The sequence below is a fragment of the Homalodisca vitripennis genome, chromosome 5, assembly GCF_021130785.1.
Source record: "Homalodisca vitripennis isolate AUS2020 chromosome 5, UT_GWSS_2.1, whole genome shotgun sequence".
Classification (NCBI taxonomy): Eukaryota; Metazoa; Arthropoda; class Insecta; order Hemiptera; family Cicadellidae; genus Homalodisca; species Homalodisca vitripennis.
The window spans coordinates 87642717-87657313 of record NC_060211.1 but is presented as its reverse complement, the minus strand read 5'-3'; positions in this window follow the sequence as shown (position 1 = coordinate 87657313).

The window sequence follows — 14597 nt, the reverse complement described above, 5'->3', positions numbered from 1 at the left end:
ACTACAAACATTCAAATCTTGTTTCCACAAGACACGGGAGTGTTTTTATGTTCTAAAGTTAAAAACTAGATTACATCAGTTTTCTTACAAAATTGTTTTTGAACTACTTTACTTAAACACAACTGTTTAGGAGGGTTGACAGCGAGGCCTTAGCTAGTGGCAAACGATATTAACAAAAACTCTCTCTCTCTGTGACATTAATTTGGAAACTACCTACATCATAGAGTGACACAAGCTAGTGGAACTATCTAACAAGGTATGCTTCTTTGATAATCACAACAAATAATTTCTTTAAATTAAAAGGAGACTATTAGATTAAAAAAACCGGAACAAATATAAACGGGACTGCTTAAGACACAACGTTGAGACAATAATTTTGTGTAATAATTTGTTAAAATAACAAGATTATATCATTCAAACATGGCATAAACCTTTAATTATTGGCAAATATTGCAAGGTGTGAGCACGCCATATAAACGTGTCGCATCAATTAGGTTGCATATAAAATTTCGAACATATTCTTTCTCAAACATTTCCCAAGCTCATTTCATTTTCGAGATGTCCTGCGGATAGATAAACAGTCAATCATAAAGTAAATACATTTTTTATATCCACGGCAAACAAAAGATAAATTGTTTCAGCATACTAGTATAGGCTACAATAACGCTCAGTCAAATTACGTGGATGGATATGTACCATCATAGAACCCATTTTTGTATATAGAAGGGAAGTTCATGCAAAATTTAAAATATACAGATGAAATCTTTCTCGGTGTATCTTATTACGTAATACATTTAGGCTAAATAGTTGTTCCTTAAGTTAGGTTTCATAGCAGTGTTCAAAATAAAAAAAGTTCTTGTGAGCTAGGGAGGTTTTTACAAACGCAAGAGTGCGCTGAAATCAAATCTTGTCACCAATATTTAACATTGTCTTTTCGACTCTACGTTTCTTTTACTTTTACACTATGACAAAGTATCACATGTTAGTATCTCATATGGGTATACTCAATTTGTATACAAATATATATACTCTGCTGTTTTTATTCGCCATTAGTTGTGATCCAAAAGACTTGTGAGAAAAGAATTCACTAGAGCTCAGCCAAATCCCGTGAAGTAACATGCATCATCATCGAACTCCGCGTTTCCTACATAGAAAAGAAACTTCATGCAACATTTCAAATCTACAGGTTAGTTAATTTTCGAAATGTCGTGCGGACAAACATACAGATAAACAAACAAACAAGCAGTCAAAAACAAAATTTTGTTATCCCTCAAATGGTAATCTTCGCTAATAGTCAGCCAAATATTAAAGACAATTATTTACTAAATACTTCAGAATGGTAACATAACATGGATTTTACATACAATTTTATTAAATTTGAAGTTAGATAACTATGAAAGTAATATTCATAAATAGTTAAAACATTAACTTCAATCTATTCAGGATCAAGTTTCTTATAAAAAAACAACTGCACATAGGCTACATGCAGTGCGCAAGAATAGATTGTACTTCGCGCCTTCTTTAATGCGCTATACACAACACTGGCTTACCGTGGTACTGCCTATGCATATATTGAAGGCGTTCAAAAATGTCAGCTGTGCCAAACTAATACCTTTCTGATTTTTTAATCGGGAGTTCCAAAAATTCTTTTTTCTCCACCATCTTGACTTTTGAACCATTAGAAATTTTTAAATATTCTTTGAAAAAGTGTAGAAACATTAACTTAGGATGTTTTCTGATATACCTAAAAATTACGACCCCATCACTCATGTAAATTGCTACAAAAAGTAAAATATTTAGTAGACATTAATGTTTAAAGAAGAAGTGTTTTAAATTTTATAATTGTAATATCGGATTATAATTTTTTTATAATACTTAATTCTGAGGATACCTAAAAATGCTTTTGATATTACAATTTATTATTGTTATACTACAGTACCGTTATATTGTTACTGTATGAAGCCCATAAATTGTTATTACTTTTAAATTTCAGATTAAAATACATAACTGCCTGATAAATAATATACCACTTTTACAATGATTAAATACTAAAGTATAACATTACAGTATTAGTAGATAGTATTATGATGGTTTCTACACTTTGGGAAGATCAAGTAAATCAAGACCAGATTAAATAATTGCCAAAATATGTATAATATAGGCAAACTGAGAGGATTAAAGAAAATAAGAAAAGATTTGAATCTATTTAACAATAAAAAAAACTCAATCAATTGTTATTTTTTATTATATATCACAAAATGTTATTTCAATTTACAAATATTAATCTGTAATGAGACCTGAAATTTAAAATTTAATTAAAAACTTCTTAGAATATGATATTAATAGTAAAAGAAATCTTATCTTTAGAATGTGAATGAATATAAAAGAATTTCATTTAATGGCGAAACACAAACTTTTCCAATGCATTTTACTACAAAATCTGATGAGATATACAGTATTGATGATTTTATTACAAAACAATTCATAATTTATCACATTGTGATCAATCTAATAATTCAAATAGAGGTTCTGGTTGGGCATTGAAACGTTCTAAACAGTTGATTCTGTATAAGTATAAAGTATAAAGAAACATAAAGTTATGAATGCAGGATTATATATTGTTTTACCTGAAGAAATTAAGTAAAAAACCTCGTATTAATATTTACAATAAAGATTAACATTAATTTGTTATATATATATATATATATATATATATATATTTATTTATTTATAAAAAGAAAAATCCAATTATGTTTTAATAACAGATTTAAATTAAACTGGTTTTCTCTCAATTTACCTTAACATGAACGTTTTATTTGGGAGATGATTAAACCATTTATACAAATCTGGGGATTTAACAGATCATTTAGAAATGTGTAAGCAATATGAGGTTTGCAAGCCAATTAAATTCCACCTCACTTAAAGATTCATTTTGGTATCCAGGAGAGATAACTGTGCCGCTCCGACCATCGCGGCACGGTGTAGCAGTCAACCTATCTTTAATTACTGCTCCCAGGATATTTTTAGTCATGATATTATCCTACAATTCTTCTAAATTAAGACATAAAACAAGAATCCTGCTTCAATGAATAATGAAAAAAGGACTCATAAACTGAATAGGAAAATAAGCATTAATCACCAATATTAGTGTCATCATGATTTAAAATCCACATCTCTCCAAGATGCATTATAGGATCCAGGAGAGATGCCTGTGCCGCTCCGACCATCGCGGCACGGTGTAGCAGTTCAACATATCTTTAATTACTGCTCCCAGGATATTTTAGTCATGATATTATCCTACAATTCTTCTAAATTAAGACATAAACAAGAATCCTGCTTCAATGAATAATGAAAAAAGGACTCATAAACCTGAATAGGAAAATAAGCATTAATCACAATATTAGTGTCATCATGATTTAAAATCCACATCTCTCCAAGATGCATTATAGGATCCAGGAGAGATGCCTGTGCCGCTCCGACCATCGCGGCACTGTGTAGCAGTCAACCTATCTTTATTACTGCTCCCAGGGTATTTTAAGTCATGATATTATCCTACAATCCTTCTAAATTGAGATATAAACAAGAAAGCTGCTTCAATTAATAACGAAAAAGGACCTATAAACCTGAATAAGGAAATAAGTACCTACTAATCACAATATTAGGGTCATCATGATGTAAAATCCACATCTCTCCAAGATTCATTTTGGTATCCAGGAGAGATGCCTGTGCCGCTCTGACCATCGCTTCACGGTGTAGCAATCAACCTATCTTTAATTACTGCTCCAGGGTATTTTAGTCATGATCATATGCTACAATTCTTCTAATTGAGACATAAACAAGAATGCTGCTTCAACACTCGCATTCATTCAACTTGCATGCAATTGCCCCAAGTACCGCACACCAAAGCCGCCAACCGCTATACCCCCTGAGCCCCCAGCATCAAGGCTCTGACCTCCGCCCCAAAGCGAGCGCGCTTATCGATGGCTCTGATGTTAACAGGTAAAGCATTTCCACAATCGGCAGGCAGAAACTGTAAATGATTTGCTAAAGGTAGTTGTTCGATGAATTGGGATAGATAATAAGGATGTACCCTCCTTGTACTTCGTTCACTTATTTCAGACATAAATCGAAAGTTGTTTGAAAGATAACTAGGACAATTTGTATTTAAAAGAGCGTGCAAACAGCATGAGTGAGTGATAGTCTCGGAGATCTTGTAATTTTAAGATAGATAATTGAAGTGAAGTAGGGCGTTACGTGATCATCACGTCTGAGATTGAAAATGAACCTAATGCAAAAGTTCTGAGCACGCTGGAGTCTATTTGAAAGCTCCACAGTCATGTCATTAATGACTACGTCACAGTAGTTGAAGTGAGGCAGTACAAGAGTCTTTATCAGCATTATTTTAACTTTCTGGAGTAGATATGAAGCCAGCCGCTTGAGGCTGTGAACACCGGCAAAGACCCTATTACATGTCAAAGAAGCCTGTTCAGTCCATCTTAAGTTGTATGTCAAATAATAAGTCCTAGATTTTTAACTTTCTCAGAGTATTCTAGCTCTTGATCATTTAGTTTTAATTTGGGAGCCCGTAGTAAAGTCAATTACGAATAATGCTGTTGTTCGTTAGAATGCTGCTTCAACGAATAATGAAAAAATGACTCATAAACCTAAATAGGAAAATAAGCACAAATCACAATATTAGTGTCATCATGATTTAAAATCCACATCTCTCCAAGATTCATTATGGGATCCAGGAGAAATGCCTGTGCCGCTCCAACCATCGCGGCACGGTGTAGCAGTCAACATATCTTTAATTACTGTTCCCAGAGTATTTTAGTCATGATATTATCCTTTAATCCTTTTAAATTGAGATATAAACAAGAATGCTGCTTCAACATATAACGATGATATGACTCATAAACCTGAATAGGAAATAAGCACTAATCACAATATTATTGTTAGCATGATCTAAAATCCACATCTCTCCAAGATTCATTTTGGTACGGTATCCAGGAGAGATGCCTGTGCCGCTCTGACCATCGCTGCACGGAGTAGCAATCAACCTATCTTTAATTACTGCTCCCAGGGTATTTTCAGTATTTAGGACCAAAGTTTTTTAATCATATTCCATTACACATTAAAAATATTCCAAATTTAAAAAAATTTTTGTCAACAAGTAATTATTTGGCTTACTTTGCAGCAAGACATTGGCTATTTGAGTACTGTGATGTCATAAGGTGTAAAGAGTTTCATGGTCTATGTATATATTATATATCGCTTCTTATCATTGTTTATTAGTAATTTATTGATATTTATTAGTATTTATTGTTAGTTATATTAATTTGTGTATGTATTGTGGTGTATAATTTATTTATTTTGTGTATTTGTTTAATGTATGTAATTTTATTTTCTGAATTGTATTATTGCATAAATAGTTTTTTATAGATACCCAAATGGCGGCTCAAAGTAATATATGATGCTAGACTCTCGTAAATGTGAATTTATAGTTTATTTTTTCAATTTACTAACTGGCCACACTACTTGTAAAAGTGGTCAGTCAATTTCCAAAAATGATAATGTTATAATTATGTTTATATTGATATATAAACATAATTATTCATTTATTCATTTTAGTCATGATCATATGCTACAATTCTTCTTAATTGAGACATAAACTAGAATGCTGCTTCAATATATAACGAAAGTTTGACCTATAAACCTCAGTAGGAAAATAAGCACTAATCACAATATTAGTGTATTAATGATTTCAAATCCACATCTCTCCAAGATTCATTATGGGATCCAGGAGAGATGCCTGTGCCACTCCGACCATCGCGGCACGGTGTACCAGTCAACCTATCTTTAATTACTGCTCCCCGGGTATTTTAGTCATGATATTATCCTACAATCCTTCTAAATTGAGACATAAACAAGAATGCTGCTTCAACGAATAATGAAAAAAGGACTCATAAACCTGAATATGAAAATAAGCACTAATCACAATATTAGTGTCATCATGATTTAAAATCCACATCTCTCCAAGATGCATTATAGGATCCAGGAGATATGCCTGTGCCACTCCGACCATCGCGGCACTGTGTAGCAGTCAACCTATGTTTATTACTGCTCCCAGGGTATTTAAGTAATGATATTATCCTACAACCCTTCTAAATTAAGATATAAACAAAAAAGCTGCTTCAATTAATAACGAAAAAGGACCTATACACCTGAATAAGGAAATAAGTACTAACCACAATATTAGGGTCATCATGATGTCAAATCCACATCACTCCAAGATTCATTAGTGGATCCACGAGAGATGCCTGCGCCGCTTCGACAATAGCGGCACGGTGTAGCAGTCAACCTATCTTTAATTACTGCTCCCAGGGTATTTTAGTCATAATGATATCCTACAATCTTTCTAAATTGAGACATATTAACAAGAATGCTGCTTCAATATATAACGAAAGTATGACCCATAAACCTGAATAGGAAAATAAGCACTAATCACAATATTAGTGACTTTCATGATTTAAAATCCAAACCTCTCCAAGATTCATTAAGGGATCCAGGAGAGATGCCTGTGCCGCTCCGACCATCGCGGCACGGTGTAGCAGTCAACCTATCTTTAATTACTGCTCCCAGGGTATTTTAGTCATAATGATATCCTACAATCTTTCTAAATTGAGACATATTAACAAGAATGCTGCTTCAATATATAACGAAAGTATAACCCATAAACCTGAATAGGAAAATAAGCACTAATCACAATATTAGTGTTATCATGATTTAAAATCCACATCTCTCCTAGATTTATTATGGGATCCAGGAGAGATGCTTGTGAAGCTCCGACCATCGCGGCACGGCACGGTGTAGCAGTCAACCTATCTTTAATTACTGCTCCCAGGGTATTTTAGTCATAATGATATCCTACAATCCTTCTAAATTGAGACATATTAACAAGAATGCTGCTTCAATATATAACGAAAGTATAACCCATAAACCTGAATAGGAAAATAAGCACTAATCACAATATTAGTGTTATCATGATTTAAAATCCACATCTCTCCTAGATTTATTATGGAATCCAGGAGAGATGCCTGTGAAGCTCCGACCATCGCGGCACGGTGTAGCAGTCAACATATCTTTAATTACTGTTCCCAGGGTATTTTAGTCATGATATTATCCAACAATTCTTCTAAATTGAGACATAAACAAGAATGCTGCTTCAATGAATAATGAAAAAATGACTCATAAACCTGAATAGGAAAATAAGCACTAAAATCACAATATTAGTGTCATCATGATTTAAAATCCACATCTCTCCAAGATTTATTGTGCGATCCAGGAGAGATGCCTGTGCCGCTCCGACCATCGCGGCACGGTTTTGTAGCAGTCAACCTATCTTTAATTACTGCCCCAAGGGAATTTTAGTCATGATATTATCCTACAATCCTTCTAAATTGTGACATATTAACAAGAAAGCTGCTTCAATATATTATAACGAAAGTATGACCATATAAACCTCAATAGGAAAATAAGCACTAATCACAATATTAGTGTCATCATCTTTTAAAATCCACATCTCTACTACATTTATTATGGGATTCAGGAGAGATACCTGTGCGGCTCTGACCATCCCGGCACGGTGTAGCAGTCAACCTATCATTAGTAACTGCTCCCAGGGTATTTAAGTCATGATGATATCCTACAATCCTTCTAAATATATATATTTGTTGTAATTATATATATATAATTGTTAATACCTGCAATTCTATACCGGATGAATCAATGAGTCTACCATTTCACCTATTTATAGGTGTCTCTGATGTCAAAACGATGTATAGAATTGTTTGAGCTTCTTCATCTCCGACTTTCTTTGGATCTGTTCAGACGACCATAACTCTAGATTCCAGGAGTCAAGTATAAAATCAAATATCTAAATATCTCCTGGGAAGGATGCCCTTTCATTCCATAAGTCAATACACCTCACCAAGATTGTTCTAAATGCCCAGTATGCCCATAATAATGAAGATAAATTAACTTAACGTATCGTATGCCGCTGTCAGATCCCAGTTAGACGGTCAGGAACTGAGGGGAAAGAGTAGCAGAGTTGACACGTAACCGAGACAGGCTGTATTCTCAGAGTAAACTGCTTAGAATGGCGAGACATCCATCCGGTGTTCCAGCAGCGGAGAGAAGTCGGCTTAGGCCCTACAACGACCGTAAAGTTACTTTTATTGTTTACTGTACCCTCGAAATGTGACAATAACTTACTTCGTACTTTGTGGTTTGAGGCTAAATAAACAATGAGGGTTCTTTAATAATACAACATAAGAAGTTTTGAGGAATAGTACAAAATTACAATAATTGTCCAAGTGGGCTATTGGTAAAAGAATGTACCAGTACAATGTAAACTGTAATAACAAAAACTATTTTTATTTAGATGAAGATTGGCCATGACAACATGTGTAACAAACAACGCATGCTGTACTTTAATACATTAAACTGAGTAACAAACTATAACCTTCTTTCAAACACGTTAATTTAATTTTCAGATACGTCCATCCTGTGTGTGTGTGTGTGTGTGTGTGTGTGTGTGTGTGTGTGTGTTTTCAGGTCATTAGCCATAGGAGTTATGTGAGTAAAACAGTGTCTTCTAAATTAACCGGTCATTAAAAATATATGTTACACAGGAAAAATTTTCTAAAATGTTTTAAGTATATGAAAGTAAGTAAATAATTGGTGTATTAATACACGAATTATTTTATATTAAAATAGTGTACCAATTATGATTCTGTTATAGCTGTAATTAACGGCCCGTAGCAAATTTATAGGAACCGATTTAAGTAGTTAAAGGTGGGGTGAAAAAATAATGTATTAATCAATTATGTAAGAGAAACCTACCTTAATTATCAACTAGTAATCAGTATTTTAATTATAAGAAGTTCATCTTCCTTACCTATTCGCATACAATGAATGTCACGTCCTCCTGCAGAGATGAAGTGTGTTCACCGGTATGTACAACCAGTTCTTCTTGTGATGTGTCGTGAGTGAAGTCTCTGCTGCTACGTCCTAACACCGCATCTTTGCAGGATTTACAGAGGTTAGTCATGTCTATGAAGATCATCTCGGTCTTTAGTAGCAGTACTGTGAGATTTATGTATCTCTCGTATGAAATGTAAAACTCTTGCATTGGGGTTTTGTTGATTGCCATAGGATATAAGTTGGTTCGGTGGATGCCTTTTCCTGAAGTTTTGGTATGTTGAATTCTTAATTACTCTCAGTAGGATCTCGTACAGGTCTGCACCTATTTGTAGAATAAGATGAAACGTAAATTGATTTTATCGTACTAACAGAATAAATTAACTTGTGTAAGAAAAAAATAAGAAAATGAAATAATTGTTTTGTGTTTCAAGTTTCCATGGATAAGTATACAATAATTACATTTTACTCCACCTGGTCCTGCAGCGGTTGACAGAACATTTTGTTCAATGGCTATCACAGATTATTTCCATCCTAAGGACAAAAACATTAGTTTTTCATTATATTAAGCTAGATTGGATTATTATCGTTAAGTGTTCAAAAGTAGAATGAGTACTACTAGATGATTACTCCCCTTAGCTCAAAACAAACTTGAAAGTAATATTAAGCTCTGCTTTAAAACGGCAGAATTAATTTATTTCAGAAATAATTAGTGACCGAATATTGGTGAGCCTGACTCGCTAGGACTAATAATTATGAGAAGTGTGAACCTGAGGGATCATGTACTATAGGTGTCTATCCAAACTCAATGACTCTAGAGCCAGTCGTGTAACGTGTTTAACGATAACTGGTTGTAGGTATATTACATACATTCCCCACTCTACAACATAGCAAAAAGGTTTGCTACAGGTTTGTAATTATAAGATGGGTTAAAGACCATGATTAGTTCCTAAAAGAATGATATATTTAAAAACTGACAGATCAGAAATTTTGTATGGATAAGTATAGTTTTTAAATGTATCTTTGTATTTTTGATCCAGCCCATGATAGCCGAGTCCATTCATTTGCTGCCATTGCCATTCATTGTCTCAGTCACTTCTCCCAGGTTTCTGCGTTAGCCAAGAAATTAATTCTTTCTTCAACTTGATGGATTCCAAAAACTTAAGAGATAAAGGCATCAAAGAATAATGCGCCAGCGTAAGATGGTTTTTCAAGGAGCTTCAAGCGGTAGGCTGGCATAACATCTCCATGTATAATTTACTTATTATGATATCCGTAGCTGAATTTCCTCCGTAGATTCTGATTTTGAAATTAGTAATTGTGTAACTTACTACTTCAAAGTATTATTCATGAGTTTGCACTGACAAAACGTTAATATAAAGATTTGTTAGTGTAACATTAAAATCATACTTCGCTTTAAATAACAAAATAATTGGCAATCTCTTTAGAGATTTTATCAACTGTCTTAAAATTAGTACTGTATATAATAGACAACTATACAGGTATATTCTGTAAATAAACATTGAACCGTCAATATAAAGAAAAACAACTGTTAAGATAAACATATGATTTAAACTGAACCATATTTATAAATCGAATGTCTGTGCAGTTTAACAGCACATCATAGAACTATTAATAGAGGTATCAAAGTTTATTAATTATGTTCATACTTTATTAATACTACTGTGAGCTCGAGATTGTATTAGTTTGTTCAATTTAAATACCAGTGGCATAGAGCTAAGTCTGTTACGTGTAACGGCCTTTTTTGTCAATTTTGACAGTTAGCCGAATGACAGTTTACTAAACAAATCTAGTACGAATCCTGCCACGATGTCCGTGCAACTGGTGAGGTACCACTTGTGTACAACCAGGGCCTGTCATAACATTTCATTCATGCTATTGTAGAGATATCAATGTCAATCCGTTGTTTAAGTTATAATTAAATTGTAAACGGCAATAATAGTATTTACGTTTTATATAAGTATTTATGTACTGTAATGAATTTGTTAGCATTTATGTACTCACCGGAGCAAACCTCATGTAAACTTCTCAGAATTTGAAGTAGACCGTTTTTAGAAGTGATTTAATTTAATATAGCTTTTTAAACTGTTTCAATAACAGACCATTTTCAACATTTGCTTTACTGAACATTTTGTTAAATAAACAGTATTGTTCCTCAGCATCGAATGTGTTGACTTTTATACATTGTATAGATATAAGAAAGCCGAGTTCTTTCCACGGCATATTAACGGGGGACTGAAATATCCTACATTTCCAATAGATATACACTTAAAGAACTGTAAAAGTCATGATGCAGTTTAACATCTTCATACATGTAACAAGTCAATTCATCCCAAAGTTTTGCAGCATTTGTTGGAATGGCTAGCACATAGATAAATCCAAAGAGTAACCGCGATATTTAATTTTAGATTCTTTAGCTTTATTGAGTGATTCACGCCTTTAAAAATCCCTTTGAAGCCTCAGCTCTTGGCTCTGCTACCTCGTCTGGGTCACTTTGGCTGTCATTCCTGTCACATCATGATGGGACCTCCCCAGGATTTTAACCCGTGATCTCTCATTTAGAGGGCCATGACTATATCCACTAGTCTAAGGAGGAGGACGGATTCACGCCTTTCGTTATTTCTGGTTGCAACCCCTCTGGTACATGCATCCTCCACAAAATATTTGTATACAACGCCGTTAATCGTTAGAAAGTCCCTAAAACACATTGGCCCACGAACATGTGGTAGCATAATCAAGATGGAACAGTTCTGGTTGCTTTGGATTTACAGTGTTTAACCTCGTTTATGTTTTTGAGGGACCTACTTCCTTCATTTTCGAGTTATATGGTTCCTGCTTAAAAGTTAGTTTTGAGGATAGTTTCCGTGTACAGGAGATCTCGGGCATTTTTGTAAATTTTATTCACACACAAATGATTGATTTTTGTTTTCTTTGGATCAACAATAACTTCATCTTCTTCTCACTATAAAAATTACTATCCGTTGGTCGGGTACGTGTAGTAAATTTATATGAATTTCTGAATGAATTTTAGAAATGCATTTCACATCAAATATACATTGAGCCTCTTGATGTTGCAAAGTTGCAAAATAATATCCCTTGTATACATATATGTACATCTATTTAATGATTTACAAAGTTGTGCAAACTTCTGTGGTCATATGATAGTTGATTTTGCTTAGGAGGTATGGATGAAAACGTTTTTAGATTTCTCTCCCCAGAAGTAGCACTATCTTCAGACCAGAAAATAGCAGCCACATATGTTTGAATGGCATTATTAATTGTAAGTCCACTATCACACGAATCGAAAATTATTTACAAACTAACTAAAGCTTAGCACGCGCCCTTACAAAATAAATACTGACGCCAAGAAATAAGGAAGTAAGAAATACAAAGAAATAAATTTATTGTGTGTAAATATTTTTAGAGTTTGGTTAAATGTTTATTAAATCCCACACGGGCTGCAATTGTTAAATAGTGAGAATACCAGAAAGAGACGGAGAGATGAGATGTAGTCTATCTGTCCAGTGGCTTTATCTAGTCGCACCAGTTAGGAGGTAAGGCTCCATGCCGCACCAGCGCTCCCGTGCAGCACCTGCGGCTCCGCGCAGCACATGATGCTCCAATCTAGATGTGTGGTGGCGCCTGATTGCCAATTCTCGACTTTCTTCAGTATCAGATAAGAACATTTTTGTAAAATAAAATGTGAAAATGTAAGGGAGTATTTTGTGTGTGTGTGTGTGTGTGTGTGTGTGTGTGTGTGTGTGTGTGTGTGTGTGTGTGTGTGTGTGTGTGTGTGTGTGTGTGTGTGTGTGTGTGTGTGTCTTCAAAGGTTTTAGGAAGTCATGAAGCTATTGCCTCTTTGTGTGGTGTAGAGTTATGTACAGTAGAGTAAAATATTATTGACAATTGGCCCATGATTAAAGCCCCTTTGTTGTGATCAGGCAATGGCGTGTGTCTTGTGTCTGTCAGCAGGACTTGGCTGGATCGGAACCGCGGCTGATCCTGGCGGACTAACCTGCTCGTTTCTTTGTTTCATGTTTGTCAACTTGTCAGTAGGGCCTGACCATCTCACATGCCCTTCCTTGCGCCCACTCTCATGTCCCAAACTGATGAACTAGCTCAGTGTATGATAGACCAGTAAAGTATCCAAATATATAATACAAAATGCACAACTCGTTTGGTTGATTCTACAATATAGTCAATAGCACTAGCGAATCTGTTGATCAAAATCTAGAAATAGTACAAAGGTTTTGTTATTTGTTAATGAATGAATTTACCAGGTTTCCTTCATAGACAGAAAAAGTAAGAATGTAACACAAAAATTGCAAATAATAATATAATTTATTTCAAAAAAAATTATTTTATAAGAGTGGGAACACATTTATCAATATTATTGATACATAACCCTGAAAATATTACCAAAAATGAGAAAAAAAACGACAAAACAATAATTCAATTTGATAAATAAGTATGAGTTACAATTAGAGAGAGAGATAATTAACACGCAGCGCTAAAAGTGTTTAAAGTATCCTGCATTCATTAGATTATGTTTTAGACAATCTGACCATACACAGTTGTGGTAACCACTTCAACAGTACCTGTACTTGCAAAGCAATTGAAATTAAACTGATTTAAATATCTTGGAGTTTACTTTTATTTCCATTTGGAATGGTAAGATAATACTGAATATCTCAAACAAAAGGTATATTATTTCCCGTTGTGTGAATTTTTCTGGACAAACACCATCTACTGTCTGTAAACCAGTTCGGATTCCGAAGTGGTAGATCGACGGTGGACGCAGTCGTGCGTCTAGTCGATGCGATAGTGGAGGGAATTGAAGGTCGAGGAGATACTTTGAGTATTTTCCTTGACTTATCAAAAGCGTTTGACTGTGTCGACCATCAAATCCTCATTCGCAAACTGGAGTATTACGGGATGCGAGGAGTGTCGCTCAAGTGGCTCAAATCGTATCTCAGTGATCGAACACAATTTGTAGGCATTTCAGGCGTCAAATCGGGAGAGGAGGGTCTGAGCTATGGTGTTCCTCAGGGCTCCATACTTAGCCCTTTACTCTTCTTGATCTACGTAAATGATGTTGGTTCATCGGTACAAAAAGGGCGACTCGTCCAGTACGCAGATGACACGACTCTCTGTCTCAACTCAAAATCACAAGAAGAACTTGAAAAAATTACGTTCATTGAGCTCAACAGTGCAGTTCAACATTTCAATGAGCTCAATCTCAAAACAAATCCTTTGAAATCAAAATTCATTCAATTTAGTTTGCGACAAACAGATTCAGATTGTAGTCCTACAGTCATGTTAGACGAATCTGAAATCACTGAAGTGTACTCAATGAAATTCCTTGGAATACACCTAGATCGAGGTTTGACTTGGGATTGTCATGTAGACTATGTTTGTTCAAAGTTATCCTCAGGCATTTATGTCTTGAGGAAACTGTCCGAATACTGCCCAACGCAGGTACTGATGACGGCATACTATGGACTGATCTACCCACACCTTTCTTACGGATTGGCATTGTGGGGAGGTTGCACAACCGCAAACTTTTCCAGAATTTTCATCCTTCAAAAAAAAGC